This window comes from Aptenodytes patagonicus, chromosome Z (assembly GCF_965638725.1).
Source record: "Aptenodytes patagonicus chromosome Z, bAptPat1.pri.cur, whole genome shotgun sequence".
In the NCBI taxonomy this organism is placed as follows: domain Eukaryota; kingdom Metazoa; phylum Chordata; class Aves; order Sphenisciformes; family Spheniscidae; genus Aptenodytes; species Aptenodytes patagonicus.
In genome coordinates, this window is record NC_134982.1 from 37,956,514 (window position 1) to 37,984,249 (window position 27,736).

The following is a 27,736-nucleotide window of genomic DNA, read 5'->3' on the forward strand; positions in this document are numbered from 1 at the left end:
GTTTATTTTAAAACTGTTTTCATAGAGCCACAATGTTTCTGGAACACATTCTTCTTTAAGCAAGGCTTGTTTTGGTTTGGTTTAAATAATTGTAACTAAGTTGGTTTAAAATCACATTACATGTTATAAATAGCATAGACGCTTAAGGTAGACAGACTCTTCTTACAGCTAGATAATCCATTTGATGTTATTTTGGAAAGCTCACTGCAGACAGGGAAGAAGAGAAGAAAGGTCTTGACCTTTCCTTTCATACTCAACCTCCCCCAGAAAAACCTCACAGAGCTGCTTCTGCACAGCCCTTACTCATTGTTCTGCAGACCACATCTTCAACAGGTAGGGAGAGGGGTAGCTTCAGCAAGGAACAAGAACAAATGCAGCATAAATAGTAACTGTCCTAACCAAAAAGTGGGTTTAGGTTCTTTCCAGCTGCCAGATTTCAACTGATCTGGAAATGGTATAGCTCTATTGATTTCACTGGAGATACATTCTCACTGAACTTCAGCTGGGAATTGAGCTCTCAGATTCTAAAACCTCTCTTTACTGACTGTATGCCCTATCAATATCATTAAGAAGAAGAAATGTGAATTGACAAAAGAGTTGAAGGTAAATTAGGGTCAAGTCCTAGGGTGGAGTAACGTACTTTATTGCTGTAGTGAGTAGCCAGCTTTTATGTACATCATTAAAAAGTAATAAAGGCTCTGAAGTTGGCAGTTTCAGCAGGGAAAAATCCCCATGAACCGTCTTGCTTAAGTAGAGCTGAATCCTTATGCCCAACATAGAAGAAGATACTTGCATTCCTTGAAGTGAAAGCCAACATAGTTGTAGAAAAATAACCTGACTCTTTTTTTTACTTTTGTCCTTTAGACTTGTTTCAGTCATGATTTTGTAGCTCTTAATTAAGCAAGACTTTCAAAATTCATAGAAATAAAGTCTTCCCATGGCATTAAAAAAAAAAAAATCAGTCAAATGTGCTTGCATGTGTAACAAATTGTTACTACAACCATACAGTAACAACTATTTTAAGTGTGATAATTTTTCAATTTTTTGTGCATTTTATTAAAAAAGGACTTTACCCTGTGCTCCATCATGCTTTTAGAAATGGTGTCTTTTTAAAGACATTAAAGAGTGCTTTTGCTAGATGTATGGAGAAGCAATACAATAAGGGTTTTTTTTTCTTTTATATAGTATGATTGTAAATGGTTTAGAGAAAAAAAAAGGGCCATCTTTTTAATGTGTTTGCATAGCACCATGCCCAGAGGTGACTTTTTCGTCTCATTTGTTTTGTCATAATACTATTTTTAAACATAAAATGTTAGGCATAAAAAGTCAAGACTGTTGAAGTAGTGGTAGCCATGACAACCTTCACTCTTGGGGGTGCAGTACAAGGTCTTTCACTGTGTGACTGGACAGCGTATGCTGCAGGTGACTGGACGGAATGTTACTGTATGTAGTAAAAATAACTATGACTTCATTAAAGAGTACTTTTTCCCGGTTATGCAACAAATCAGCAGCAAACTGCAATTCAGGAAATTAGTTGTTAAGTGCTGTGCTTGTTACATCAAACAGTAGGTAAAGAGATGGCTGTGCAAGCAAGGGCTATTAAAAGGGGCATGTTTTGTGGAATTTTTTTCTTTCTTTCTCTTTTCTGTTTTCTCCTTTTCACTTTCTGCTTCCTTTTCTTCCTTTCCTCACTTTCTTTTTCTTATTTTTCTATTTTTCTCCTTTTTCGTTTTTCTGGTTTCTGTTCTTGATCATCCTCTATACTTAGCGCAAACTTCATGGCTGAAATCAAGTAGGCAATTTTGTGCGTATTGACTTAGGTCTTGGGGAGAGGGGTATGAATCACCTGAGGTGGCATTTCTGTTGCTGGCCTCTTGAAGCTGAGGCTAATTGAGAATAACATGAAGTCAGAAACTGATAAATTTGCTGCAGTTACAACTTGAAAATGTAATTAATACTGCTCTCATATAGATAGTGCTGCATAAGGTTAATATTAAAGATGTGAGTTTTTCAGGTGAATGCCTATAATGGTAGGTCTTGTAGCTAAAGCCATACAGTAGCTTCTATAGTTTTAATCATATCTGGGAGTCAATGGAAGACCTTTCATCCATCACTATTAACATTTCAACTAGTCCTGTAAATTTGAAACAGAAGTCTGAGTGAAAAACAAGCAAATAACGTCTTTTTTTTAACTTACTTGGGAGATGCGCATGTTTTTTAATGCCATTTGAGTTGTAGTGATCTTTAGCTGCTTAATTCTCACGATAGTCAGTTGGAATAATTCAGATGTCTTGTGATGTGCATCTTTCATTACTTCGGAATTAAAATATGATGTATTTTCTGCAGGGACCTGAGGACATGTGGGGTTCACCAAGGCTATACTTAGATGAGTAATGTTCTCTCGAGCACCTTCGGTAGTCAGCAATGCAGCTAGAAATGGCTGAGTAAAACTCTGAAGCCCCTGTCTCTACTGTAGTGGGAAAAAAAATTCTTTAAGGAGTGGTTAAGATTTGTACATAACCCCAAAGGTGTTTATGATCATATATTCTCGTCAATCTGTAAACACTAGATTAAAAGAATATCAGGAACTGGAATTAGCAAACATAAAAAATTAAGCTTTTCTACAACCTCGGAGAGTTGTTATTAAAATAAATTAAACCATGGTTTTGAAGCACTCAGTTTAGGTATTAATGAATATGATTAGGAAACAACATTATGAAGAATTTAATCTTTATGCAGGATACGGTTTTGTGGTAAGACAATTGTCCACAGATTGCACAGTAGAGCTAAAACAAAGTAAAAACCAGGTTTTTGTTAAATGCATACTGCCCATTCCGTACAGTGAATGAGAAAATATAATGAAGCTGCAACTAGCGCAAAAATAGTAGGAGTTTATATATCATAATGCATATGTACAGAGAGCCAAATTAAAGCTGCATACTAATTTTAATTGTGTCATTTCTTGTATTTTTGAATATGTCTCTATAAATCCTTCATTATCTTTAAAACAATTTTACGCATGCAGTTTAGTTTATCTCTTTTTATATCTGTAAAATACAAAATTATGTAGACAGAATTTTAGAAATATATAGACAGTATTTTAGAAATAATTGTAGATTGTAAATAACTGATTAGAAATAAAATCTATTATAGATAGAATTAATTATGGTTAGATTACATTATAATCAATTTATAAATATTAATTAAAAATTTATATATCCAATCAAAAAATAAATATCTTCAATTTAAGACAATTGCTTGATTACTTCTCTGAAGTTTTAGGAATTTTTACTTTTCAGTTGAACTATAAGAACAAAGCTAAAGCTAACCTGGATTTTTTATAGAGTCATTTGGGAATGAAATAGGAAAAAATTGTATCCAGGCAACAGCACTTTAATAATTTTATAGCTTCTTAGGTCCACTTGCTCAATGTGAAACCATTTTCTGAGAGAAAAAGAACATTTTGCATAAACCACTCGTTTTGTACGCTCTTCATACATCTGCGTTTCTGGTAGACGGGAGAGTTCCTCCTCGTTAATACACAGCTAACAGTTAACAAGTTAACGGTTAACAGTTAGTTAACTTGTGCCTGTATCCGTAGAGGCATACACATCAAGCTGTGCTGACAGCAGTGTAAAGTGCGATGGATTGACAGGCAACGGCCTCTGTACTTGAACGCAAGTGTTAGGCACTGGCTTTCAAATGGCAGGAGGAGGTTAGTGTAAAAAACATTCTTCCTTTTCTAAGGATCTGGTGGCATCTGCTTCTGGGGGGAAACCAGTGCGAGAACCTGCTGTTCTTGCTCTGTTGGGGTAGCAAAGACCAGGGGACTCCCTTCCCTGAGCCCACGCATGGTGACCTTGTCAGCTGGGAGGGAGGACGGCAGGGCGTTTGCCCTCGTTCCCCAGAAGCAGGCTTGGAGGGCAGGGGACGGGGTGGTAGTGCACTGTGGACCATGACAATTAATGACACTGTGTGTGCTGAGTGAAACGCCTGGGAAATTCCAGGGGGGGAGGAAGAATTTGGGGAAGAGCAAGGTTCACCGGGGCATTTCAGATTATCTGGCGTGGGGACAGACTGGGCATGGCAGCCCTTCCCCGAGGGAAGTAAGGGCCAGCCTGGCACTTACAGTGGTGCTGCCTGAGAGCTGTCAGTACCAGCTTCTCTGTCAGCCAGGTCAGACTGGTCCCTGTTGAAAAGACCCACAGAGGTAACAATCCTGCTTGTGATCCAGCATCTTCAATTAGAGCTTGCTTTTCCTTTTTGTTCATTTGTACAAAATAAGAGAGAAATCTGGTCCCGGGAGAGCTCCTTGTGATCAGCACAGACCATCCCGATACAGTGCACAGACCAGTTACGTGCTGCATGTTTGTATGTCACACGACAGCGTGAGCAAGCCGACTAATAAGATGATTATAGTGGTACAGTTCGTATATTAGTTACGTAATAACCCTTATTTCTTTACTGAACTTGGACATAATCATGTTTTCCTGTATGTTTGACTTCACACCTGCATGACAGATCAGTAACTTCCGTATTTGAAGACAATCCTCTCTACAGTGTTCTAGCATATAGTGTGTGAGCATGTAAAAGGGGAGCATGGACTGCATTACGTTTATTTTAAAGGGTGATGTATGTGTCTGATTTTGCTTTGAACTGTGGCAGATGTGACTACTATATTTCTTTCTCTTTGGCATTGGTACATAGCTGCAAGTCCATGACGCTCCACGTCTAAATCTATCCATGATAGAGCTATCACTTCCAATACTACGTTTTGTCAGGACTACTAGCTTTTGGTGTGGCTTTTCTGAAACACTTGTGATAAAGTTCTAGTATTTAATTTTTTCATTTCCAAGACTGTCCCTTGGACTTTAAAGTCGTCTTTTTTTTAACTATAAACCCAGCTGTACCAGCATAAAAGAAACCTGTTTCATATACTAAGAAAAACTTACATCTGGAGGGCAAAAATGGGAAAACGATAAATACAGGAGTATATTAAGATCCTATGCTTTGTGGTGCTAAAGGTTTTATTATTGCTTGAAAGGAATAGCCTAGTCTTTTAGGAACTATTGTTTTCCACTAATTTATTGAAATAAAATGCACTGATGTTTTTCTAAGTATTTCAGAATGGCTCAGGAAGCTCATTAAACAGCCTATAACCAATGCTAGGGTACAACAGTGGAAAAAACCCTGCTCATAATTAAGTTATATTTACTAACAGGACATCAGTATACTTCTCTGCTATTCTAACATGATAATGCAAAATATCCTGTAGTTCTTAAAGGATAGTGGAATTTCTATTTTTTCTTATGTTTTATAGCTGCTTGGTAACACCTTATTTTGTAACTTTGGAAGAACTTACCTGTATTTTAACTCATCTGAGATTTTTTTCAACTTCTACCTCATTGAATGCTTATGACAAAGCCACACAGTAAATTTAAAACACAGATGATTTATTAATGATCAGGTAACGACCTGTATTTAAAAGTTGCTAAACTTTTTTCATGGCAAAAGTGGTAATGTTGAAGTTGCATATCTTTATAGAGGTATGCAGTGTGCTGCACACAGCAATCCCATGTAAATCACACGTTATCTATTCTGAAACATTCAGGCAAAATTGCCTGTGAAAATAATTTCTTTTTAATTGCAATTTACCTAAAAATCAGTGGAAAATTGTTTATAAAATAAGGCTAGCCAAAACTGAAAATTGACTTCTGGTTGACCCTGCCTGCTTTCTCACAGTTTTGAGGGTATGAAGCATCCGTCCTTGGACAGTATTTGCTTCAAAGACTTCCAATGCCCACCTACCCTCCTTACTTTGTAACTGCACGTACAGCGCTGCACTGCACTGCATAGGAGATACATCATAGACTCAGACCTGGGGTATTAATTTTCAACCTCAGTGGCCACATTCCGTTTTTACAATGTACAGAGCTCTAGAGCAAGAGCTGTCATAGCTTACTGGGTTCTATATGTTTCTTCAGATAAATTGTTTTCTTGTGACGTGTATGGCTCCTATGAACCATGAAAAGTTGTGAGGGAGATCTGGGACCTGCATCACTGATAATCTCACAAGACAACAATTTAGTCTTAAAGCTAATTCAAAACTTCAGCAGAAGAGAGAGTACAGAGCTGACCTGCTGCTCCTGGTGAGGAACTGATGAGCTCTATTCTGTATAACTGGAGCTTATGGAGGTCACTTCGAGCCTTGCAAATAATGAATTGCAATAGTGAAGCTGAGAAATAGCAGACTGTTAAATCACTGTCTCAGGACTTTCCTGCCAAATAGGCACCTCAGCTTGAAAGCACTCCGCAATTGATTAAAGTATTTTGCTTGGTGCTATGTTAGAGAGGCTATGAAAAAGCAGATACTTCTTCCAGAAAACAAAGCAGAATTTAAAGCCTCTTCAGGGCTGAGAATCCAGTGTCACCATTATCTAAGTCAGAAAGTTTTTGTAAGGTGAGAACAAGGACTGATAGTTTCCTGAAGCAAAATTCTGTTTGGTATAAAGAAAAGAGGATTTAAGACTAAAAGTCTGCACTATAAAGAAACAAAAAAAGACTTGTCTGTCTTGGCTTTATGTCACCAGCTGTCACAGTGGGTCTCTGCAGGCAGAGGACTTTCTGCATAGAATGTGATCATAAAGTTATTTCTCTTTTGCAGATAGTGGTAGGAACAAATTTGAGTTGTGTTTTTGATTTCCTGCTTTAAGAAAGCACAAGGGTTCTAATTCTTACACTGCTGCAAAAGCAGAGTGAAATAATATAAACTATGTACAGGAAAAAAAATGGAAAAATCAGTCCTGTAAGTTGAACTGATGCTTATATGTTTGCTTCAGGAAAGCTGTGTTAAAAGAATGATTTTGGATTCTATGAAGCAACAGGTGGACATACAACAAGCCAATTAATGTAACCTAGGATAACGTAAGATCTGTGAATATGTTTTTACATGATTTATTAAGGTCATTAAGTGACATGTCTGGAGGTGGTTAAATAACTCAGCACTGGTAATGAGGTTAGCAGAGTTTGATCTTTAAGTCGCCAGCTTGCATCAAGATGTAATGTGTAGGTGGAGCTAAAAGTGGTGATGCTTTTGGTCTGCTGCAAAGCATTCTGCTATCCTGCTTATCCTTACTCAGACAAATGATAAAGCAAAACTGACCACATATAGGGAATTAATTAGTCTTTTAACTTCCAGGGGTGTTGCTGTGAACACAGAGTGAGATAGCAGCTTATAAACAAGCTTCTTCTGTTACCAGTCTGGATGCATCTAGGCTGTTGTAGGGATTTGTCCCCCTGAAAAAGCATTCTCTGTAACAGTTTATTAAAAAAGAACAGAAGTCTTTTATTAAAAAAGAACAAAGTGTTATTTCTAATGGGCCTGTTTGATAGCATCCTTGGAATTGTGTGTTCTGGTGTGTCAAAAATGTTAGAATTCAGTGCAGGGTTTTGCCTGTGCTGTGTTAGAAACGGAATCTGGTAATGTAGCATAATTTCCTGGCTTATTTGCTATTTGTGACATGGATTTATTTGTGTGATTTATTAGTGTACAATTATATCAATACCCTGATTCAACACCTACAGAACGAGAGCACTGTTTTTCAAGTTACATTCCCTGTGGGGCAGTTTTCATAAATTGAAATTGCTTGCTCATGAACTTGGCTTTTTTTTTTGGGGGGGGGGGGTTCAGCAATATTGTTTATAGATTCAAGGTTTCTTTGATATTCAAATGGATTGGTATTGGCAGGAAGCATATTCTAACGTTTTGCTTACACTGCAGAATTCAGAATATATTGTTCTCTTTCGCGTTTTCCACACAGACCTTCTGGTGTTTACCTGTTGATAGAATTGACCCTGGATGAATTAATTGGTATGTGAGCCAGTATTTGCTAGACTTTCTCGGGAAAGTGTAAAGACCTGTACTAATTATTTTTGTTTTAGCAATCTGATTACACAGGACAATTATTTTCACATTCCTTTTATTCCATTAAGATATACTATTTTAACTTTTGGGCACTGTTCATTCATCTGTAAAGGTGTTTAGGGTCTTGTTCATGGGTATAGCGGATTTGGGGATCAAAAATCCTGGTTTAGTATTTTCAGTTATATAGGAAGTATTCTTGCAACTAGACAATTCCCATTGAAGCTAGTATAATTTAGGAGAATTAATCCAACCTGTATATTTAGTTACCTAAATACCCAAACAAATTTTAACCTTAATATCTATAAAAATTCATGGCGTTCAATAGCTATGAAACTGAAGCTATTCAGCTTTGAGTAATGAGATGCCATTAGAGACTTGCTAAATAGTAAAGAATTGGTACAGAATGCTAAGATGAGGAAACTGTGAGTTGTGACCTTCTGGTGGCGTTGGTAGATGTGACGTGTGGAGGCACTGCATCATTTTGTTACAAAGGCATCTTTTTACCTGTCAGGAGGTAAAGGGAGTGTTTCTTGTGACTCTCACTTTCCCATCAATCTTTTGCATTTGTGTAGCAAAGTGGAACTGCAATGTTTACTTTCAGAACTGAATCCCTGTGGATTTACAAACTGGCCCAGAGTTTGCAGGTGTTTTCTGCAGGGCATGTTGTGCAACGTTTCCTGCATGTGGGATGTGGAGCACAGTAAGGCCCGTTGCGTAGGTCATGCTTCAGAGTTATTTAGTGGGTTGGCAGTCAGCTGTTTTGGGACACTGGCATTATCTAAAGGTTCTTTCTAATGTACTCTAGGATTGAAAATACTCCAAAAACTATAGTGGAGTTGTAAGATTTCAAGTATGTCATGGAGAAAAATGTGGGGAAGGTTTTTTGGACTAGTAACTTTGGGTTGGCATTTTTTCAGTTTTACTTACAACCTGTGTGCTGCTCTCTTCATTTGGGAGGAAGTATGTATTTTCTGATGAGCAGCTATTGAACTGGTACATGTTAGGCTACCTGGTTAATTGCTGATCACAATAAACACAAAAACCCACCAAGGATCAGGGAAAGATCAGAGGAATGATGATGGGCAGAGGAACCCCTGTAATCTAGTGCGACGTACACTGAACCAGGGACTTGGCATCAAAAACCACCAAATAAAATCAAAGACCATCAGAGGTGAATGGTTGGACCGTTGTACTTAGTGCAAAAGCTAAGATGATTTAAGGGAAAAAACTCTCACCTGACTAATTGAGGGAGGTCCTCCTTACGGTTTGAACTGACAGCAGAGAAATCCTGTACTTCTTTGGGGGAACTCTTGCACAACTTAGTCCATTATCAGTCTATGTCCTGTCAAAAGATATAGTTGTTTCTCTGACCCAGAGGCGCCCCATCCACTGCATGCAAGAATAACAAGTATGAGCAAAATTACTCCTCTTGCAGGAAGTCTGTGAAACAAAACTGATTATAATGTGTTGCTAAGACCATTGCCAAATGCTTAGCTGAAGGTGAGACTGCAGGTGTTGAGATGTTCTTCCAGTTCAAGGTCTTGCAAAATTCAGCTTTCTTTCTGTTGCCAGAAAGACCTCTTCCACCATAAAAATAAACACAGCAAACAGATAGTGGAGAAGAGCTAAATGGATGGTATAAAAAAAAAAGTTTGTACTATTTCAGATTCCATGTGTTACTGTAAATTTCATTTCATACTCAAAAGAAAAATGTCTTACCTAATGGTTTATTTGAATTTACTTCCTGTGCAACTACAGGAAGTACTTTGGTAATTTCTCTTCACAAAAGTCCTAATATTAGTACTGCAGAAAGACAACGTTATAATCATGCACATCTTTTCTTGCTGTAACACAGCCAGTGCACAGAGGGATTAATTTGAAACAGAAACAAATGTTGAATCCATTCAGGGCATTGAATATTTGCTTGGGATGTAATCCTTGTCCAGTAGCTTTAGATACTACTTGGATAAAAAAAAATGTTTTGGGTCTGTGTGAGACTGAGGAAAAATAATAACTTGAAACTTGTTTTAGCTGGTTATTAGAGAGGGAAAGAGTTCAGTTAAGGGCATGATAAAGCATTTTAACACAGTATTTACTCCTTTTAGGTCCAAGTTAAAAAATAAATGACTGCTGCTTCTCCAACAAATACTCTGCTGTATGTGACTATTGTAATAGCACAAAAAGGTCCTGATCTCTGTCTGGAGCCTTAGGGACTTTTTGCAATAAAAGTCCTTATTCCTGGTTCTGTGGCAACACATCCCTTTCTTATTTAGTTTCTACTTAATAGAATTATTTTAGTTCAGCTGGTGCCTCTCTGGAAACCTTAACGCAGTCACAAAATGAAAACTGGAGTGTGGAGCACATCAAGGATTCAGCTCTGCAGAAGACCCTCCCATAGCTTTGAGAGTACTGTGTCAGCATTGTTAATCACAAAGATCCTCCTGAAAGTATGAGCAACACATCTTTCTGTTGGCAGGTGTGACTGGGTCATGTCCTTGGTGCTGCAAGTCTCAAGGCAGGCTACTTAGAGCTAGTGCTGTCTTTCAGCTAGCCAAATTCAAACCAATCCTTTCTCACTATCGGAGGCATTTTGATGCCTGTTGCAGAGGTGGATTCAGCTCTGTATTGAACTGTAAGTGGAATATAGACATTCAGTTTATAAAGAGAGGTAAAATTCACCCCAAGAAGAAATTGGTCCAGTCTCTTTCAAATAAAAGTACTAGAAATTTTCCCTCCTGTCCAATTTAGCTGAAATGTAGACCACAGAATAAGGATAATTGTGCATATTCATCCATTAGGGATTTTGCTTGTATTGCCTCCTTACCTGAAAACCACCTGTTGGCTGTCATTTTCCACGCTCTCTGGGACCCTCCTCCCTCCTGTTCAAACCACCTGGGCTGGTATTTTTTATGCTGGTGAATATGAACTGCACAGCTCCATACTTACATTGCTGTTTCAGGTATCCTTTTCCATTTTAGATTTGTGTAGCTGAAAAATCTCTGCACGCATTGCCATTTCTTGTGCTCCGTATAAGTTGTTCTATTCTTGCTTCTAGCAATTTCTCTTCAGTCTTCTGTTTCTGTACTGTTTAATTTTCATCATTCATTAGTTTGGTACTAGTTGCTTTTCTTTTTTTTTTCCTGCAGCTTTGAATATTGTTTTTATTGCCTTTACAGTTTTGCTCTGTGTGGTTTTCACCTGTACTTTTCAGTAGATATCTCTTTCATTTCAGAAGGCAGAAAAAGTAAAATTTTAACCTGTATTTCTTGGAAACAATATTATTGGCAACTTTAATGACAGTTTGAGATTTGTAAAATGACATTATAGGTTTGAGAAGTATTGTAGAAATGTCCTTGAACCTGGCTTGAGACATTGCTTAGGGAACTGACAAAGACAATGCTTAACCTGAGGTTTTTAGCGTCTGAAGAGAGAGAGGATATTACAGTGAACTTCTTTGAACTGCTTGTTTTCTCCAGAAGTGGGGCTAAAGTGCAGTCATAATCTATAGCGGAGAAAAAAAGGAGAAAGGGAGGAAATAGCAATAAATCCTACGACAGGAATATGTGCTTTGTTTCATTCTGCATCTAAGGGTCTGACCTGTCCCATTTCCTGATCCTTTGTAGCTCCCTGGCTGGTTTGTACCTCTTGCACCTTCAAGATGACTTCCTGCTTTTCTCTTCCTCTTTCTCTCTCTCTCCCCATTTTTTTTTCTTTTCCTTTTTTTTTTTTTTTTTTAAAAGGGCTTCCATGTAGGAGAAGTGTAGCAATGTCTGGCAGGTCAGATACTACTAACAGTGACCTGAAAATCTCTAAGCCTTTGGGCTTTCAGATCACCTCTGCTATGTCAAGGGCACTGAGGGTATTAATCAGCGCATGTGAAGTCTTTGCAAGGTCATGTGGTTGACAGCACTAGATCATGACCAGCAGCAGTCTCTCCATCTAAGCTAATGCGCTTCAACCATTCTGGGACCTTTCCTAGAAAGAGATTATTAACCCTGGATAATGATTTCATTATATGAGCAGGTGGTCTCTGAAAGTAAGCTTGAAACCAAACACATTTTCTTTTGTAGGGTTAAACAGGATGTGAAATTAACCACTGACGTGAAAGTGTAGCGTACACACACCAACTCTGCAAAAGGTGAACCCAGGGACAATTATTTTCATGCACTAAGTCTGCAGATGCTCTTTAACTGTCTATTACAGAATGACATTTAAGTATCTACTGCTGTTTTTAATTTTTGTTTTACAGCTACTCTCTGAAAAGTCCTTATATAGCCCTTACAAAGTTCTAAAAAACCTTTCAGTTTAGTAGTGTTAGATGTTAGCAGCATGATGAACTTGCAATAAATCAGTGGTGTGTCCAAGAAAAAAAAAACCCACCACCATCTGTAACAAGGAGAGAGCTGTGTCCTGGTTATGAAACACAGCTCAAAGATAGCATTCACTGAGTCATAGCTCTACCACAGTTCATATAGCTGATGTAGGTGAAGCTAAACTGTGTAGAGAGATACATCTTACAATTCTTCAAATGAAGGATTAGCTCGGCTCAGGTACAAATACAGCACCTTGCAAAATGAAGCTGGAGCACGGTTCATCCTGAACAGTTTTCAGACAAACATAGTAACTTTTAACATCTCTCTAATAGCTGCAGCAGACAATAGCACAATATGTTCCGTGTCCTTAAAATAATCTATGTAGAGCTTCACATAATGGTGGTATTCTCCAAGAAAATAAGATCTTTGGTATCATCTTGAATATCAAAGAATAGTTATGAGATATCCCTGTTGTCGACAGTAGCTGGCTTAATTGACAACAGCAATTACAGGCTGTACACCCTTATTACGTGATTTAAAGTTTAATCAACACAGCGTTATTTTAAGTTACTGTCTGTAACACAGTTTCCTGGTAATGGTGCCTCTGTAAAGGGAGGAAGGTATCTAATCCCAATGTAAAAAGAAGAGAAAGCATTCTACTGGAAATGTTTGTTTTGTTTTTTTTTTTTAAATCATTAAGAATATATATAGTGAATATATATTGTGAATATACATTGAATATATTTTTCATCTCAAAGTGTAAATAGGGATCCTGAATAAAGGAAGAAACGCACTACAAATACATACATGTTTTACAAAGGAGAGTAGTAGTATTCCCCTTTCTCTGAGTAATATATCGACAGGTGAAATAATGTGCCCAAAGCAATGAAGCACTGGTGACTGGCTGAGACTTGAGACAGGTATTCACATTTTTCACTGTCACTTTACAGTAGCTTTCCTGAATTTCCTCTATGTGCATGTTATATATGTAAAGCAAACAACTATAGTGACATAATATTGTTAACTATGGTTGCTGGTTACAATATATGTTTGTTGCCTTGTGTACATGTAAAAGTTTCAGACATAACATTTAATATATATGTTTTCATGTTAATTTATTCTTCTTTTTCTGTGAAAGTTCTATCTCTATTGAGTTCTGATTTGGTAGAAAACATTCTCTCGTGTCTTTGCAACTCTATATTTGACGCAAATCACGTTTAAATATGATCAAACTGTGCAGCCAAACAATCTGAGGCTTTCAGTGCATCTTTTCCTTTTGTCTCATCAGAATAGCAAATTGCATATTTTATGTGCAGAAGCTTCAGTGTTCGTGATTTCTGTTTCTTTAGTGTCACTCCTGCTGCACTTAGATTGTTCACCAGAGGTGTAGTTAGTAAAATGTTGCAATAGCTGGGATCACTGGCAGATAGTTCATCTTTTTTTTTTATAGATATTTAAGGGAGAGAGACCTGTGAGAGAGTGGGAGAGAAGCATCTGCAGTACAGAGAAGCTGGGATTTGAAGAGGGGAAATGCACGCATGTGTAATGGCTGAGAAGAGCACTAGGTAACCTGCGGACAGTAAAAAAGCTGCACGGGAAACTCAGGGGGAAGAATAGAGTTCAACAGTCATTGGACCTTAGATTATTGTTTTACCGTAGGCTAGTGGTACAGTATGGCCAGATAGATAAGGGAGCTGCCTATAGCTGAAAATTTTTAGGCCTGAACGGTGCTGAATATCAAATACTCTTATAGTACCTGCTATCTTGCATCTTTTACAGAGACGCCTTTTAAAAATACCCTGTGCCTCCTAGCTGGAGTAAGAAGAGGTCGGCAGCAGTTACTTCAACAGTGTGAAAGTTTGTGCGCAAAAACCATGTCAGGATCCACTTTATATCAGGGCTGGGACTATTCCAAGGTGCTTCAGAAGTTATCCACAGAGACTGAGCCTTTTGTTCTTTCTTTCTCCTTGCATCCTGTTATTTTCGTTCATGGCATTGTATAATGTCTCTCTTGTGACTCATGGCTTATCTGACATGTTCCTAAACAAAACTAAAACAGCCATGGCTGCCCTGATAATAAATCGGACAAGCTAGTAATCAATGCTACTTGTGTGGGAAGTGAGAGCAAGATTGTTTGTATAAGACTGAGTTATGATACCTCAGAGAATGCCCCTCAAACACAAACACTGGGGAGAAAGCCGTGTCAGGATGGATATATGGCTGACAACATACCTGGGTCTTCTCTGCTCTTTTGCTGCCATTTGAGAGTGGTTGCAGAAAAACAGAACCAAGTTGTGGTGTGGATAGTGATTTTAAACCTTTCTACTGCTGTATTGGTAGTATATTTCTTTTCTGAGAGATTATTTTTTCTAAAACCTAAAATTGTACAATTGTAATAAAAAAGTGAAACAAATTTTGAATGAAGACACATTTTACTTCTGAGTTGCTGCAATAAACCTGTATCTATGCTGATTTCTGTGCAGTAATGGTTGTTAAAGACATTGTACAAAACTCTATGATGAATACTGTTGCCTCTCTATTGCAATCCTAATTTAGGTCTAACACAGGAGTGGGCTTTTTTTGTATGTGACATTGGTGACAGGTAGCTTTTAAAAATAAAGCATATGTCCACTGCTTTGCTTGAGTAAGTGTGTTTGCATGACTTAGTGACCTTTCTTAGCATGAATTCACCATTTCTTCACCATTAGTGCTGTTTTAAGAAAAACAACAACAAAGTTCACTCTTCACTGATTTGAGGGACCTGTCTTATCTCCCAGTGTTTTTAACAGGCATCACTATTGGAGAGTACAACTTTTAAAAAGATGGTTGTTGTTTTTTTCTTTGAACGTGCATAATTTTGGATCCTAGCACTCTCTTTTCGATTTTTTTTCGATGCATGCTCACAGTTTATAAATGAGTACAAGATGATATACTGTGCTTCTGAAACTTCGTATTAACCTATGGTGCTTGGTGATTATCAGCCCTGAAGCCAGCAGATTTCTTTTCCTGCATGTATTTTGAGATGACACTTATGTAGCTCTGCACCGCAGTTGTGATGTCCTGCTGTCTTAAAAGCTTTTCTTCTCTAAATATTTAATTTGAGCCAAGCTAATTTAGGAAACCTGTGCCACTGGCATTGCTACTGAAATTGGCCTAATGTGGAAGTCAGCTTAATAAGCCTGAAGACAAGAACTTAGGTCTGTTTTTGCATGCGTTACGGGCATGCAACAGCTGCTCACCTGTCAGGAAATACCTTATAATTCAAATCAGTGAGACCTACCAGTTGCATTGTAGCAGAAAGCAATTAAAAGTTAGTTTAGCAATGACCCACAGTGAAAATACTATCCTTCATCTCTTTAACAATAATTTTTTTAATAGAAAAATGGTAATAAATGTGTGCAGTCTAAGGATGTATTTAGGTATTTGCACACTTTTTTTCTTACATGCAGATATAAACCAAAGGAAAGTCCTGAGCAATTGCTACAGCAACAAGTAATAATTCTATCTCATATTGTATAAAACATTATATGATTTGCTATGCTGCATTTCTGTGCATAGTGTTCAATTGGACTCTTTATTGGGAACAGAGTCTGAAGCTTAAATACAAATTTGTGGTATGTTTTCTACAACAATCAGCATGCTTTTCATCAAAAGGGTATCCATCTGTATCCATCCAAAGATGGGTTTTACCACAGATTGCCACAAACTGCTATTGCTTTCACAGCTTACAAGTTAATTGCATTGGTTTTAATAATAATTTTGTTTCCCTAGGGGAAAGGCTTGATCTGTTCCCTTAATGGTAATTGATTTAGGAATGCAGATACATGGCCTATGATTTTCAAATGCAAATTTCACTTAAAAGTTTCTAACTTGAGTTTTAGAGTATTTACATATTCTGCAAGATGATGTGGGCATTTGCTTTCTTTTTTACCCAGAAAATCAGCTATCTAGCCACTGCATTTTCTAAATAAATAAACTGTTCTTGTAGTAATTTTGCACCAATAATCATTTTAAATTCAGATCTTTCCAATATGCTTTCTCTACCAAAAGATTCTTAAACTTCTCTGAGCTTTCTTCTGATGCCGATGCATCCTATTCTTGTTTTAGGCAGAGATCATCTAATACATCCAATCTGTTAGGCTGTACAAAAACAGTACTTTACCGTATCTACTTTATATATACTGATGTTTCCATTGTTTAGTTAGTCAAACAGTTCTTAGATTACAGAAATTTCAGTAGTCCTAAGAACAGGGTTGTAGTCCATAAACACAACTAGAGGCAGAGAAAAAGGACATGAGATGGTTAATATGGCTTGGACGGGTGTACTCTTCGCTGGGTAACCTGGCTGGACGGCCGGGCTCAAGGAGTTGTGATGAATGGAGTTAAATCCAGTTGGCAGCCGGTCACGAGCGGTGTTCCCCAGGGCTCAGTACTGGGGCCAGTTCTGTTCAATATCTTCATCAATGATCTGGATGAGGGGATTGAGTGCACCCTCACTGCAAGTTTGCAGATGACACCAAGTTGGGCAGGAGTGTTGATCTGCTCGAGGGTAGGAAGGCTCTACAGAGGGACCTGGACAGCCTGGATCAATGGGCCGAGGCCAACTGTATGAGATTCAACAAGGCCAAGTGCCGGGTCCTGCACTTCGGCCACAACAACCCCATGCAGCGCTACAGGCTTGGGGAAGAGTGGCTGGAAAGCGGCCTGGTGGAAAAGGACCTGGGGGTGTTGGTCGACAGCTGGCTGAACATGAGCCGGCAGTGTGCCCAGGTGGCCAAGAAGGCCAATGGCATCCTGGCCTGTATCAGAAATAGTGTGGCCAGCAGGAGTAGGGATGTGGTTGTGCCCCTGTACTCGGCCCTGGTGAGGCCGCACCTCGAATACTGTGTTCAGTTTTGGGCCCCTCACTACAAGAAGGACGTTGAGGTGCTGGAGCGTGTTCAGAGAAGGGCAACGAAGCTGGTGAGGGGTCTGGAGAACAAGTCTTATGAGGCGCGGCTGAGGGAACTGGGGTTGTTTAGCCTGGAGAAAAGGAGGCTGAGGGGAGACCTTATCGCTCTCTGTAACTATCTGAAAGGAGGCTGTAGTGGGCTGGGTGTCGATCTCTTCTCCAAAGTAGCAAGTGATAGGATGAGAGGAAATGGCCTCAGGTTGTGGCAGGGGAGGTTTAGATTGGATATTAGGAAAAATTTCTTCACTGAAAGGGTTGTCACACATTGGAACAGGCTGCCCAGGGAAGTGGTTGAGTCCCCATCCCTGGAGGTATTTAAAAGCTGTGTACATGTGGTGCTTAGGCACATGGTTTAGTGGTGGACTTGGCAGTGTTAGGTTTATGGTTGGACTCGATGATCTTAGAGGTCTTTTCCAACCTAAACGATTCTATGAGTCTATGATTCTGTGATTATGGCACAAAACTTGAAGGACATAGTTCAGCAGAATTTAAGCAGTTACGTTCACTGTAGTAAAGCCTGTTTGACTTGGGGAACTTAAATCTTAGCTCCATAAATGACTATAGCACAAATCCCAAGAAAACTCAAACTTTCAAAGTCTGGGTTTAAGCAACTCCTGCTCAGGAGGACCAACTGTCTTTGTCACTGTAGTGAAATTGTTATACTGCTTCATGCTCCAGCTCTAGCCCATGACAGACGCACCTTGGGAGGTTTCTAGTCCAGGCCCCTGCCTTGGCTCCACCACTGGGCAATCCTCCTGGGTAAAAGGCTTCCCCCTATTTCCAGCCTGAGCCTCTTGTGTTTCAGCTTGTGCTGCTGTGCTCACGGGACCATTCCATGCTCACACCTGGGCACTGCTGACCCTTGTGCTGCCCTTGTGTGCCCAGAGGCACACCTCTGGCCCTGGCTCAGCTCACTACCCAGCAGCACCCAGGGCTGTGCCCTAGAGCTGCTTCCCCAGGCTAGGTCCCTGATAAAGATGATGAACAGTTGATGAGATTCCAGGACAGACCCTTGAGGAAGTCCAGTTGATACCAGCCTATAGGTAGAGTATGAACCATTAGCCATGACCCTGTGAGACTGATGATCCAGCCATTTTTTCACTCATCTACTTTTTCATGTAGACTGTAGCATCTCAGCCTGGTTACTTGGATACTCTCAAAAGCCTTGGTAAAATTACTGTAAGTGACACCTGCTGTGCTTTCTTCATGCCCAGATTTAGTCATTCTGCCACAGAAGGCAATCAGGTTGGTTTGCCTTTGATAAATCCATGCTGACTGTTTCCAGTCACCTTCTTCTCCTTCATGTGCCCAGAAATGGCTACTGAGAGGACTTGCTGTATGATTTTCGTAAGGACTAAAATGAGCCTGTGGTTCCCTGGATCTGCCTTCCTGTCCTGTCTGGAGATGGGTGCAATATTTGCACGTCTTCTGCACCAAGGGGTTCTCCCCCAGTCTGCATGACCTTTCCAAAATGACAGAGCGCACCCTTACTAAGACATTGGCCAGCTTGCTCAGCAGCTGTGGATGCAGCCCATCTGGTCACATGGATTCATAGTAACCACATTTTCTCAAAAGAGCTCTGACTTATTCCTCTTCCACTCCCAGTAGCTCCTCTCCTCTTTGAACCGTGGCATAAAGGGTGGAAGACATTATTGGTGAACACCAAGGCAATGAATGCACCAAGTATCTTGGCCTTATCTGCAGTCTTTGCAGTAATTCCTACCCCATTCAGCAAAGGATCTCCATTTGTCCTGTTTATTCTTTTAATATAGTGATAGAAGCTTTTCCTGCATCTCTTGGTGTCCCTTGCCAGTTCTGGCTCCAGCTGAGCTTTCAAGATTTCCAACATTGTCTCTGCATACCCAAGCAAGACTCCTATATTCCTTCTTTGTAGTCTCTCATTGCTGCCATCTCCTGTGCACAGCATTGAAGCTCAGCTGTGAGTGCCCTGCTTAGCCAAGCCGATCTCCTGACATGTTTGTCTGTTCTCCTGAGTATGGAGACGATGCTTGTGCTCAGAGGTGGCTGCCCTTCAAGGCCTGCCAGGCTTGCTGCACCCCTTTGCCTTCCTTTACCGCCTCCCGTGGGACCATATCTACCATTTCCCTGAACAAGCTGAGGTCACTTGCTCTCCACCGCACTGAGCTATGCTCTTGTTGATAAGCCAGCTTTCCTGGAGGTAGCTGGGTATCTTTGATCTGGGGCTGCATTATGCAGTACAGACATGCACATGTGCCTCAGTGGTGTCAAACAATACATGTTTGATACTAATCACAGTTTTGCAGCTTTGTCAACATCCTTAAAATCAGCAAGTTTTGTTGCCTTTGTTGGTCAAAGTATTTCCATGAGGTAATTAGGCATATAGAATTGAAGATAAAGCATGAGAGCGGGATGTCTAAACACCAAGGTTTCACTTGCTGACTTAGTTCTTAAAAAATTTTACACATACCACCTGGGGTAAAACCCAGCAATCCTATACCCTGCATTGGTGCATTTGTCTAAAATCTCCACAAAGCAGCAAAACCTGTCTGAAAAACCTTACCATTTTCTCCATTGGAAAGACTGACAGAAGTTATGGAAAATAATCATTCTGCTGTGAATAATTGGCACTTATTTTATCCTTTGTAAAAGCTGATGCTTTAAAAGTAAAACCTTTTATTAGGTGCAGCAGGCTACCATGAAGTAATTCAAATATCTCATTACAGTGCAATAGAAATACATAGTTTATAACTTGTGGATATGTACAAAAGAAAGGAAGATTTGCTCTGTCTTAGCAGCAGCAAACTCTGTAATGAGTGCCAGAATGCCTTTGCCTGAGTAAGCACAGTTGATCATTTAACTTCTCAAAAGCTATAGATGAATGGATTTTTAATGGATAATTAGATTAAGAAATGCTATATAATTAAGTTCACGGATCATGAATAATTTTCCTTGAAATTTTTGCTGTGCAAACCAATTGTTTTTCTCTTGTGTATTTAGTTACTGTAGCTCTTTCTGGTACCTTTTTAAATGGGAATCACCCGATGAAACCTCACTGATGCCATGGTAAGGCAAACCAGGTCTGGTGTTTTTTGATTTACACATATGGAGGGATTCACACATTCTGCATTTGTAATGTTATCTTCTACCCTTCTTACCTCGCTTTGTAACCTGCACATACTAACTGCTGACTTAGTTCTCAGCACTGTCAATATCATGATAGAAAAGGGGTTGGTGAACCAACTTGTCATCAACCTCCAGAGCAAGGTATCTTCCATAGGGTCTGTTAAAAACACGACATACCTAGAAACTGTAAGGTACAAATTAATCAGATGAGGAAGAGCATGATTTTCTTGCCCTATGCAGCTTCTCGAGATTATGGAAAATTTTCTAACTTGCATGACGGTGAAAACAGTTCTGAGGTAGCAGAGAATTTTTGTGGAAAAAGCTGAGAGCAGCCTACTTAAGTATGTACTGTTCTGTTCACGCAAATTTATCCTGTGAACTGGATGATCTTAATCTCTCCTTTTGGACCTCCTCCACTTTGTGTGAGTTCCTTCTTCTCCCCTTCCCTCGCCTCCAAATGTTAATTTGGCCAAGCATAACTTTTTTACTGAACAGCTAAGGCTGTGAGATGTCAGAGACATCAGAGACATTTTAGTCTCTTTTGTAAAAGAGACTCTCTGTGTGAGCTTACAGGGTCACTGGTTATGTCCAGTTTTGAACAGAATTTCTATCCTGGCGTGGAGAAAACATTTCTCAGGTCATAGTGAAACTGGTAGAATCCTGTCAAAAAAAAAGTCTTTTTGGCCAATTGGCATTATCTGTCAAACTGAGAAATTCCTAAACATCTCTAAATTTACTCTGTAGTGTACTGGCAGTTACTATTTCTGGTTATCATTCACAGGCCCTAAACTATAAAAATCTTTCTGCAGTTATTAAAGATGTTGATCTTGTGGGTTCCCAACTGTCTGTTTACAAAGGGCATCTGAATGATCGGAAGCTATTACATAGAAGAGATTCCAGGGAAGAACAAGACATCGTCATGCCGTATCATTTGAGCTGTTTAAACAGAGCTTGGATCAGCCATCTCCTTGATTGTCTTACATGAGATGCCCAGTGTCATAATAGCTTCGGTTTTATTGCTTTTGTCTGCAGTTTGCAGGAGGCTATAAAGCTCATGTGTAATGAGGAATGTGAGATGGTTTAGTTTTTAGACATATCCTTGGGCAGTTTGATGCTGGAAAAGTTTCACTGCATTTTGCCTGTCAAAATGAAGGTATACATCTTCCCAACACTAGTGCCTAGGGAGTGTCAAGCCTATAGCCTTGATAGATTGACCTAGCATAACGATGTATACTCTGCATAAAAATAGTCTTGGCTTTACCCAGGCAGACTTACAGCTCAAATATGCAAGAGAGAGAAAAGTTGAGGAAAAAGTAGATGTTAGTCTTCACACAAAGAACAGTGACATAGAAACATTAGCACCCTCATTTCAAGAAATGGCTAGCTCTGTCAGCTTGTATGGTTAGTGCATCTGGTCCCAATTCTGCAGTCTTTTAGAGGTAAATTTCTCTGAATTTTAAATAGGAATTTCTCCTGTGTCAGGACAGCAAAATTGGAACTTTTAATTGTTTTGTGTTGGTTTATTTTTCCAGCTTCAAATTTTATGATGCTTGTAAAATTTATTGTTGATAAGCTATTCAGGGCATAATGTCCTTATTTTAAACTGGTTTTTTTCACTGATATTCCCACAGTATAAGAGAAGGAAACACTCATCTGCAATTCTAACCATTCATTTTGCTCTATTTGACAGAAGCAACTTCATATGTTAAAGGAAAAGTGAACTGGAAAAAAAACAACTTCACAAAAGAATGTTATACAGCAAATAAGAATTAGAAACTTATCAGTTACTCCTGAAGATAAGTACAATGTTTGTTATAAGAGCAAATTACATGCTCTTTTGCATTAAGCACAGTAATTCTTTCTTCAATTTCCTCAGTAATCTAAAGTAGCATTATCCCTCAGAGTGGCTGTGCTGTGGTAAGATAAGCTTGAGAATGAAATGGAAATTGTAGAGCCGCAAAGGCTTCTCATCCCCCCACTTTCTGCTAGATAAAATAGGTCATCAGTCATGAGAGTGGAGTGCACTGCCAGGTTATCTGAGCAAAGGATTCCAGTTGTACTGATGCTGAAACTGTAAAAATACAAAGTCAGAGTGGCTTGTGGTGGAACTGATGCATGAACAGATTCTAGTGTGGTATGTGGTGATCGGAAATGAAAGCAAATGGTTGGGTGGCCACCAGGTCATGAGAACTTGTAATGATTTTTCTGACAGCTCCACCACTAGACACTGCCTTGTGTTTGTGGTGAAGAGCAGGAGATGGTGTATAGCTGGGGGTAGCATTTCAGCCCTTAGAAAGAAGACGTTGGACTGTGCGTTTTTGGCATCTTTAAAAGGAGATGCGGTTGGCTTTGGTTTTCCTAATCCCCCCCCCCCCCCCCAACATGCTGTCACCGTTCAGAAGTGTAGTGGCAGTACCAGTTGTCTTATTGAACATTTCTGTGGTGCTGGAAGGCAGTCTTCTCCAGGCTTCTGTTTCTCCACCACTGCTAAGGCCACAGCTTGCTTTCCCATGTGGCTCTTTTGAAAGTCCTAAGACAGACAGGATTCAGCTGGGTCACGGCCCATCTTGTCATGGCCCACATCTTGGTAATGGAGAACCTAAGGCTTGAAGAGTAAGAAATGGATAATAAGTCTTGAGAGCACCACTAGTATATGTACCCATACAATTTTTTTAATCTGCCCTGATTTGTCAGATTGTGTATACCAAGCTTATTTTCACAGTGTTGCTTGTGTGTGGCATTCTTTTGGATTTTGAAAAGTGCTGCTAAATTTGTATGTCAAGAATCTTCTCTTTTTGTAGCTCTTGTTTAGTGTTTGTTTATGCTTATGTTGGCATAAGGTGGCTGGCATATGAGATTTATCAGGTCATGATCAGAAGGCAGAACATGACTGATTTGTAGATCCCATCACAGCTCATGCATACCTTAAGGAGAAGATATAAAAATGGTTTATTCTTCTGGGTATTATCATTTCACACAGTAGCTAAGGAACTGGGACACAGAGAAAATGTTATTCACAGGTTCATGCATATTCACAACATAGCTTATTTATTGTCCACCAGTTTACAAAACTTCAAAGTGAGTGACATATTCGGCATAAATGAAGTATGAAAAATGAGATATTCCAAAAGCCAGTATGATGTCTCTGTCTCCATACTTCCTAGCTTCAGTTCTAGATACTCTTCAACCACTAAAATCATCGGCTTTGCATTGCCATTAGCTAACGGTGAAAGACAGAAATACTAGGACTTACATGTGTACATTTATATATGTATATTATATATATTTAAAAAAAAAAAAAACTTCACCTGTACTCATATGTATTGTAATGCCTCTAGTAGGATGTGACTACATGATGAACAGCTATACTGCAAATTTCACACCAAATTATTGTTGGCAATATAGAAGCTCAAGACACAAATAATTCCTTATTCTTAAGAAGAAGGAACAAATTTTCTTTTTTTGGATGCTGTAATGCCATTATCCTGTAGAGCTAAGTATTAAGGATGATTCACCTAGGAAGTAGGTGGCATACTGTCATGGTGCTTGCTAGCATTGGATTTTGTGTAAATAATTTCTGACCTTCCACATTTGCATTTAATTTAGAGGATCACAGTGCTTTCATTTGCATATTTAGGATGTTCATAGTTGAAGCGTAGCTATATTTTCACTCATTCCTTCTTTCCCACCTTCCATGTTCAACAGTAGGTGTAATTCAGCATGCCACTATGCTACTGCTTTTTCAAATTCCAGCAGCCATCTTCAAGTCTAAGTTGCCCTTACTGTATCTTATCTAACAAAAGAGAAGTGTTAAACTGGTTGAGTTCCACCTTTGCTGACTGTATTGAGAGTCCAGGTGTAGGTAGGTCACCTGGCTTTGCATAGTGAAAACCTCTTCTGAGCAGGGTTGGATGTAGCATTGTTCCAATTGGCAGCAGTGTACTGCCAGCATTTGACGGCCTGCTGGAGCCAGGGTACTTCTAGCCATAAAGGAGGTGTTTTTGTAAAAGACTCTCTAGAGTAGGCAAAGCTTTTACATATTCTTACTAATCAATTAAAATGGTGCTTAAAGCAAAGAGACTAATGGCTTTAACTGTGGACTACTGCACTATAGTTGAAAATACTGACTGTATTATATTGTATCAAACAACAGCTGATAGATACTAATGAAATGCAAAACCACTGCAAGACTGACATTTCTTTAAAAGTTTCTCCTTCAAAATGTCTAATGTTGCTGTTCCCTTTTGGGCTGGTATTTCGGAAATCTGGTTAGTACAATGTTATCAACTCCACTTACTTTTTTGTTAACATAAGAGACTCAAGAACTCAAGGAAGAAGTATTTTAAGGATCAGTGTCTTATGAGGAGAACCTACACATTGATAAGACTAATTTAAAAAATAAGATTACTGATAAGCAGAATGCAGCATTTGTTACAGAATCGTAGAATCACAGAATCATTTAGGTTGGAAAAGACCCTTAAGATCATCGAGTCCAACCATAAACCTAGCACTGCCAAGTCCACCACTAAACCATGTGCCTAAGCACCACATGTACACGGCTTTTAAATACCTCCAGGGATTGTGACTCAACCACTTCCCTGGGCAGCCTGTTCCAATGTGTGACAACCCTTTCAGTGAAGAAATTTTTCCTAATATCCAATCTAAACCTCCCCTGCCACAACCTGAGGCCATTTCCTCTCATCCTATCACTTGCTACTTTGGAGAAGAGATCGACACCCAGCCCACTACAGCCTCCTTTCAGATAGTTACAGAGAGCGATGAGGTCTCCCCTCAGCCTCCTTTTCTCCAGGCTAAACAACCCCAGTTCCCTCAGCCGTTCCTCATAAGACTTGTTCTCCAGACCCTTCACCAGCTTTGTTGCTTTTCTTTGGACACGCTCCAGCACCTCAACGTCCTTCTTGTAGTGAGGGGCCCAAAACTGAACACAGTGTTCGAGGTGCGGCCTCACCAGTGCCAAGTACAGGGGCACAACCACATCCCTACTCCTGCTGGCCACACTGTTTCTGATACAGGCCAGGATGCCATTGGCCTTCTTGGCCACCTGGGCACACTGCCCGCTCCTATTCAGCCACCTGTTGACCAACACCCCCAGGTCCTTTTCCGACAGGCAGCTTTCCAGCCACTCTTCCCCAAGCCTGTAGCGCTGCATGGGGTTGTTGTGGCCGAAGTGCAGGACCCGGCACTTGGCCTTGTTGAACCTCATACAGTTGGCCTCGGCCCATCGATCCAGCCTGTCCAGGTCCCTCTGCAGAGCCTTCCTACCCTCGAGCAGATCAATGCTCCCGCCCAACTTGGTGTCGTCTGCAAACTTTCTGAGGGTGCACTCGATCCCTTCATCCAGATCATTGATGAAGATATTGAACAGAACTGGCCCCAGTACTGAGCCCTGGGGAGCACCACTTGTGACCAGCCGCCAACTGGATTTAACTCCATTCATCACAACTCTTTGGGCCCGGCCATCCAGCCAGATTTTACCCAGTGAAGGGTAAGCCTGTCCAAGCCATGAGCAGCCAGTTTCTCCAGCAGAATGCTGTGGGAAACGGTATGAAAGGCTTTACTAAAGTCCAGGTAAACAACATCCCCAGCCTTTCTCTCATCCACTGAGCAGGTCAAATGTTTAAAACCCCATCAGTTCTGCTCCTTTGCTTGATCCTGTATCAATAAACTCAGTGGGAATTTTTCTGCTGATCTCTGTGGTAAAAGGTGAGCTCTGGAAGCTACAGCATGTTTGCTAAGAAGCAAGTTTTGCTACCTTTCCACTAAGAAAATTTGTACTTTGCAAACATTCTAACTCCAAGACGTGGTTGAAACTGGGATCCTAGCTAATTAATCAACGCTTCTACTGATGTGGTGTTGGGAAGAATGTGTATATAGCTAAATCTGACCACAGGTGATTAAATGACGTGGCATAGGTCATGCTCAGTCAATGAGATACCTCGCTGGAAAAAAGCTGTAAAGCCAGTGGCATAACAGAGACCCACCCACACATGAGCAGAAGTGGTGTCTGAAGCTGTCTGTAGGGGTACAGTATCAGTTGTAATACAGGATTTCCTTGTTTGCTGGCTTTCTAGAAGGCTGTAAGGATAAATGAGTTTAAAATATTTTTAAAACTAGCTAAATGTGAGGCACCATCATAAGCAGGTAACAGTGAAAAAAATCTGTGCTCCTCAGAGTCTCAATAACCTGCCGGTAGTGCTGTGACGAATGCCAGGAGCTTCTGCCTGTCTGAATGCAATGAGACAGGTTTAAACTATTGCTATGTAACTGTACTTGACAGGAATATGCAGCTGTCTTTCTAAAAAGGCACTCTTAGGATGGCCCTTCACCTGCATTAACCTGCTGAAAGAATCAGGTGGGGTTTTAGTACCAAGTAGTATATTCCCATGCAAACATTTCTGCACTCTAATGTTCTGCTGTGAATATTACTCCCTTTATGTAGCTATGGTTTTATTTTGTAGTGTGCTGTCTAAAAGGTGATTGCCCTTTTTTTCAGATGGGACATATCTATGGTGCAATTTAGGAAGGGTGAAATGTCAGCGTTGATAAAGTCTTCCCTTTGTTTTATATGGATGCTTCAGTATTCTTCAGACTTAGTTTATCTCTGAAAGTAGTCTACTCAAGTGTGCATGTGCACATTGGAATCTACCTTGCCTGTTTAGTTTTCTGCATGAGCTAATGCAGTGGGAAAATACTTTCATTATGGATAGTGGACTTGCGGAGGACTTCCAGACACTGTGGGCAGGGGAGGGAGGTAACCGTGGATTAACTCTCAGAAGACAATTCAGAAAAGAATCTGTTGTCACTTTTCATATTTTTGTATTAAGCAAGAAATGTAAGCAGTTCCGCTTTTGCATCTTCCTAATCTGTTTTTAAAATTCAGGGGCTGTAAATGAGCCTGCACAGCTAGTTCATGCAGACTTCATAATATTTTTAGGAAAAGTTAATGGAATTAATAGCTTTATAAAACTGAACTTATTCATTGCAATAGTTTATTCTCATATGATGTTAAAATTACAGGGGATATAACCTGGCAAAAAGCAGCAACTGAATTTGCACTTTAAGAGGAACATTTCTCTTCTCTTTTCTGTGAAACTTCAGGTATGTATGTAAATTGATCCACAATGGCTCAGAGCTTCAGCTGCTGTAAAAAACTGAAAGACTGTCTGTAAAAGACTAAAAGACTGTAAATATCTTGAGATATTCAAAGGTGTAAATATTTACAATTTTTGAGCTGGCCACAGCTCCTTTTACCAAGCCCAACATTCATTTTTATTATATTTTCATCTGGATTCCATCATTCAAACAAGTTGTGAGGTAACATTAGCAAAAAATGCCTCTTTCATTGTTATCTCTCAAAAATCTGTATATCCCTCCTGGTCATAAGACACTGCTTTGTAAATGAGGTAAAAACCTAGCGAAAGG

At 39.6% G+C, this 27,736-nt stretch overlaps 1 protein-coding gene across 4 annotated transcripts in view; it reads left to right on the top strand.

Annotated features, from left to right (window-relative positions):
• SH3GL2 (SH3 domain containing GRB2 like 2, endophilin A1) overlaps positions 1 to 27,736 on the top strand; it is a 111,999-nt gene that overhangs the window by 50,700 nt on the left and 33,563 nt on the right. Inside the window, exon 1 of one of the 4 annotated variants that reach the window (XM_076362694.1) lies at positions 3,642 to 3,715. The exons of the other annotated variants lie outside the window; for them this stretch is intronic. The gene's annotated coding sequence lies outside the window, so the exon portion shown is untranslated. Of the gene's footprint in view, positions 1 to 3,641; positions 3,716 to 27,736 lie in introns of those variants that run through there. 4 annotated transcript variants of the gene reach the window in all.